This window comes from Carassius gibelio, chromosome A13 (assembly GCF_023724105.1).
Source record: "Carassius gibelio isolate Cgi1373 ecotype wild population from Czech Republic chromosome A13, carGib1.2-hapl.c, whole genome shotgun sequence".
NCBI lineage: Eukaryota > Metazoa > Chordata > Actinopteri > Cypriniformes > Cyprinidae > Carassius > Carassius gibelio.
Window position 1 is genome coordinate 22,228,230 of NC_068383.1, and position 6,430 is coordinate 22,234,659.

Below are 6,430 nucleotides of genomic sequence, written 5' to 3' on the forward strand. Positions count from 1 at the left end.
ACCCAGGAAAGACAAAATAATACCTTATGCAGCTTTGCTTCTCTTATCATTTTTGTGTGTTTTAGGACTGTTCAGATATTTTTACTGGAAAACAAGACAAAAAAAAAAAAGAATTAATGAAATGATTGTATGCTGTCTATTTGATTTCATATATCCTCTGGAGAGAAAACACTAAAGCGCTATCTTTTTACTGACGGATGTGAGATAGAAAATGGAAGGAAGTGTTGTCTCAAAAATGTTTCCAGCTCCAGTCCTGTTCTCTCGAGAGAAATGAAAGGACACAGAAAAATAAGCTTGATTTTAAGGGTGCTTTATAGAGGGACGTTTGCCAAAACGATCTCCCATTTCTTCATGACAATAACTTAACGCCTTAATTTTTGAGAGGACATTCAAATGAATCGATGCAGTTCCTTAAAGAAGTGAAAATAGTGAAAAGATATTTTTCTATTATATAAAAAACAACAGCCCAATAGATAGGCCTTTCGTTTCAAAATAAGAAGTGCTCCAGTTATTTGCGGGAGTCGAATGGCATTGGTACAATCACGAGGTGGCTCATATGTGAAGGACTTCATATTTAACCAATCACCTTCCTCTGCTCATGCTTTGTCTGTATAAATCATTCACTGACCAAGCAGTGCTCTCATAGATGCTCAGTGTATGTGAGCCGTCAAAGAATGTACAGTGCATCAGATGCTTCTTCATCTTATATAAGCGTTCAGCCTCAAAACCATGTGTACATGATGAAACTCTTAAAAATAAAGGTTATTCAACGGTTTGTTGAAGAACCTCATCTCAGCAAGAACCATTTTTTATTTGGAGATCTTCACATTATTGGTTCAAAGATTGGTTCGGAATTGTATACTACTCCGACTAGTGCTGCAGTATATGGTTTGCATTTGTTTTTATGCATATTATATCCAAACAACATTTGCCAGAATTCGCAGTATGCATGTATACTATCCCACAATGCAATGAGGTTGACTCGACCATCAATTTTCAATCTAATAAATATACAATGAACACAAAATTGGATTCAAAAACATTTTCTTGAATTATGGTTATTTATCAAAGCAAATGTATGCAAATAATAATTAGCATTAATTAAGCAATGTAATGAGATGATTGTGAATGACGGATTGTTGTCGAATTACATTGTTTACAAAACAGTATTCAATTCCGAACATGGTCTCTGTATCTTCTGTTCTTTGAAGTGCTTCAAATTTGTATTTTTTCTAGGAAAGTCTATTTTTGTTACCTATTCTGTGCACTGTAATATATATATTTTTAATCAGTAATTCATGGCAACTTATGTTTTTACATTACTTAAACTCATCATATAAGTTGAAATTCAACTTGGTCTTTCAAGTGGTTAATGTAATTTAAGTGCAACCAGGACTTGAACAACCAAGTTGATTATACTTAAAAATTGAAGGCATGAGCTTTGAAACATTTAGGATTTAGTCTCCACCCCCTGTACTTACTATGTTCCCTTTGTTTTTTGTTTTGTTTTTACCTTTCCAAATTATCAAATGCATTCTGTGTAAATGTGCAGGTTTAGATGGAAAACCAACATTCAGTGTGACTTTTGGACCTTTTCTAAAGAGCCGTAGAGCTTAAAAAGGTTCATGTTGTAAAAGCCTTTATTTTTAAGAGTGGGGTGCTGCTGTTTGGTTTCGCTCTCAGAAAAAAAAGGTACAAAACCTGTCACTGGGACGGTACCTTTGAACCTTAATTTCTCCTAAAGAGTGTTATATATTAAGCGTACATATTATTACCTTTGAAAAGGTGCTGCCCCGGTGTCAACTTTTGTACCTTTTTGTCTGCGTGTGTTCATTAGTGTGGAGGCGTCGATCTCGCTCCCGTCGCTTCACTGGAGTCCTCTCGCTGATGGGTGGCGGGGAGGAAGCTGTCACTGTGTCCTTTCTGTATCTGAATATGTCGGCTTCTGCAATACCGCTGTCATCTGAGCTCAGAGAAGAGCTGCCTTTTATTTTTCTATCTGTGGTAATGGAAAGTTAACCAAAAGCAGTCTGTCCTGGTGCAACATTTACCTGTTAAAAAGTGCCTGAAGCATCATTGTAATCTATCTCCTTGTATACTAAAAAAGAGAAAAGAAACCGAAAAAGATCAAAAATGAAATAAACCCTATTGTATTGATCAGTTTGGTTTTTTTTTACGATCCAAATTTGTACCTCTGTAAAAAGCAAAAAAAAATCTATATCAAGTGTATGATGTACATTTTTTATTTCGTTTTCTTTTTTTTTTATCGTTTCTAATATGTATGATCAATGTAGCTCCTGCTTTTAGGATAAGATGGAAAAAAGACAGTACTTTGTAAATAGCAGTGGATCATCTGGGAGCTACATGACGCCTGTGCAGTTCTACATGTCTGTCATAGGTCCCAATAAAAATGAAAGAAACCAGTAACACGTCTACATTCCTGCTGTTTACCACGATTGCCCAGCGGCTGTTCAATTTAAAAAAAAAAAATAAAATAAAAAATCAATATGGCTGGATTTAGACTTATCATAGAGAAACCATTATAGTTTTAATTAATGTTTTGAATATTTTAAATATTTGTTTTATGTTTTCTTTTAATTTTAGTTCAAGTATTTTTAGTTTTTGTCAATTTTGTTAGTTTTTTTTATCCATGTAGTTTGTATTAATATTTTGAATTAGTTTTTATTTTTATATTTTCTGTTTTCATTTTAAAGTATTATTATTTTGTCATTTTTGTTAGTTTTTTTTTTTTTATCTGTGTAGTTTGTATTGATATTTTGAATTAGTTTTTATTTTTATATTTTCTGTTTTAATTTTAAAGTATTATAATTTTGTCATTTTTGTTAGTTTTTATCCGCCTAGTTTGTATTAATATTTTGAATTAGTTTTTATTTTTATATTTTCTGTTTTAATTTTAAAGTATTATTAGTTTGTCATTTTATTAGTTTTTATCTGTGTAGTTTGTATTAATATTTTGCATTAGTTTTTTAAAAGGTTTCAAATTTCCTTTTTTAATTTTAATTTTAGTTATTATTAGTAATAGTATTAGTAGTTTTTGTCGTTCATTTAGGTATGTTTTAAGTAATTTTGTTGTGTGTTTTTGTATTATTATTATTACTTTAAGCTTATAACGTTTTTGATTATTATTTATTTTGCTTTAATTTTTAGTTATTTCAGTAAGTCAAGTTAAACTAAATGAAAATTAGAAATTGTGTTATTATTATTATTATTATTGAACTTTATTAATGTTTAATTTCAATTTTATTTTAACTCAACTAACGTTTTTACCTATAGTTAACTTTAACCCCGCTTTGACCTCCTATGTGTCCCGTTGAACTCAGTGACATGTTGCCGTCCTTTAGCCATCAGTTCACCCATACGAACTGGTCATTGTTCCTCCGAAAGCTGTAATGAGTCAAAATTGCAGATGGACCACGTGACACTCTTCCCCGGCTCCTAATGTGCTGCTAGCCAGACGTGACTGCAGTGCTCACATCTGGACCCAGAAGCCTTTGAGCAGCTCAAACATGTGAGAGCCATACAGGACATTAAGCTGTTGCGCTCAGGATGTTTCTGAAAAAGCATATGGACGATTATCTGGCAAGAAAAGAGGCGGGAGAGAAATGTCCCCAAAGGCTGCTTGGTGACTGCAAATAGCATCAGCCTCCACATGTGCAAACATTTAAGATGTATTTTCTCATAATGAGTTCACTTTTTTCTTGCTTTAAAAGAAAGGAAGCAATTCCTTACCTCTGCTAAGGGCCCTTTAGCCGCTTTTGGAATTCTGATTGAAATACAAGGCCCCTAAAAGATCATCAACAGAAATAATTCAGTCTCTATGAAATAATATTGTTATATAGTATATATAGTTTTTATAATTAAAAAAAAATAAGCATCACACAAAGGAGGGTTTGGAAAAATGAATCGTTGAGCAAATAATTTGGGAGTTGTTGAGTAAATAAGGTAAAAATAAATGCATACTATATCATAAGTTACCATGTCTAAGACAATGAAAGTGTTTTTTAACCTTGCATGCATGTCAACCTGTTGTTGTCTACTCCCAACACCAAAATATGAACCTTTCATAACCCATAATAGGGGCTCTTTCATTAATTTCAGTAACTGGTTAATAGTAAAATCCCTAGGGGTGTGTTCGCGGAATGCTTTTTCCTTTGAGAAATGTGAGACAATGTGTAAAACCAGTAAATAGAAAAAAAAAAAAACAAGGTCTCAAGATGCGTTGAAAAAATAAAACAAAACACTGCACTCCCACTGAAAACAATTGAAAAACCTACTTTAGCCTCAGAAAAAAAAACTATACATATCTATGAAAAAATGCTTTATGCTTTAAAGGTTATTTTATTTATTTATTTATTTTATATAAATTTCACCGATTTTTCCCCTATGCAAAACTACTGTTTGTCATATTGTGCATATATAGTGGACTATAGTTTTACGATACCCGGTCACCGTTCACTGTCATTATGTGCAGAAACCATTATTTTCTTCAACATATCTCTGTTTGTGATCCACAGAAGAAGTCCTGCGAGTTTGCAATGACCTGAGTAAATGCAATAAATCAGTTTGGGGAATTATTCACTTGGGCTACTGTCGACCTGCAAACCGCAGTAATCTGCCTTCCTGTTTTTGTCAGGTCACAGTGCTGTTTGAAGAAGAGCATGGCGAGCTCTGAGCTTTCCTGTCTGCAGCTGCTTCTGCTCTTTCCTGTTTGCTTGTTTGGACTTGTTTCTCCACCTGTTGTTTGTCTCCTGCTGTAGGTGTTGTTTTTGGAGTCATTCAGGCGCAGATACAGCCGTTCCTGTCTGGACGCATCAGACTAATCTCATGCCACATTTCACCTCAAAATCAAAAGAAGAAAGAATAGGAAATTATATTTTGAATGATGAAAATCAAGACTTTTTAGGACCATTAAGATTTTTCCATTGTAACATTATTTTCCCTCCAATTGTCTTTACAAATTAATAAATGTATTTTTTTTTTTTTTTTATAATTTCTATTTTTTTTTCAGTAGCGATTTTCATTATTAGTAGTATTAGTATTAATACTGTTTTACTAGTATTAATCTAGTTTAAATTTTAATTAAATTTTCTTTGCTAACCAAGGTTGCATTTATATTTATAATAAAAATAATAAAAAACCTTCCCAACCCCTATTTAAAAACAGACTTAATTTTCTTCATGCAAATTATACTTTCTTATTTCTGTTATGGCCCCATTGTCGGCAGTTTCATATAAACTATTTAATCATGTCTTAGCTTGTTACTGATGACATTGGAAGTAATATTTCCCTGCTTTGACCTCAGTAAATGGTTCTTGTGTTTACTGTCACTCCCTCCACCCTGGTCCTTGATTGTGCCGTCTTTTATTTGTGTTCAACTTCCCTTTGACAAAGCAGTGTGGTACATGCACCAGGATGTTATTGTGAGCAGATAACAGCTTTGAGCCTCCACATCCTCTGACTGGAAGGGGAGGGGCGACTGCTTTCCCAATCCGGCCAGCTGAGGAAAAGCCACAGTGGGCATTGTCTCCACCACGACAACCCATCATATACACAGTATTGTGCTAATAAGCTTTAACTCACTGGCAATCACCCACACTGGCAAGTTTGGACACATAAACATCTCAAGTTATAACATTTGCAAAGTTCATCCCAGATTTTAAGGTTAGTTTGTAGCAGTTGTGCTTTGTTTCTGTTCTCTGAGCTGCAGAAACAGGTCATTGAATAAGATCTTTTGGATTTGTTTGGACTGAGGCCCGTCTCAGCAGGTTGCCATGGACAGGAAGTAAAAAGAGTCCAGATCCTGATGAAAGTTGCAGCCTAAAGGGAGAAAAGCTGGACTCCATGTGCTGACTTAACTTAAGTTGTTGTTCTGTAATCTTTCCCTTTCTTAGATGCCTTTAGATAATAGGCTTGTAAGTTTCAGTTTTAGGGCTGTATAAGTCATATTCATATTCAGGAACTTTATAAAATCTGTGGAATATTTCAGTTGCAAAAAAAAAAAAATTATTTATAGTGAAAACAGGTTCTTCAGATTATTATTTTTATATAAAATATTATTATTTTCAACTTAAACTAAAACTATTAAAAAGAAATTTGTCATTGAAATATAGTGGATTTTTTCTATGAAAAAATAAATAAAATAAAAAAACCTTGGCAACTAACTGAAATACAGTATGTTTAAGGTGAATCTCTTTCAAATTATTAACTGGAAAAAATACAAACCCGATTGCAAAAAGGTTGGGACACTGTACAAATTGTGAGTAAAAAAGAAATGGAATAATTTACAAATCTCAAAAACTGAAATTTTATTCACAATAGAATATAGATAACATATTCTTATAAAAAGAAGAGGGGATGCCACAGAGTGGTAAACATGGCCTTGTCCCAACTTTTTTGAGATGTTGATGCC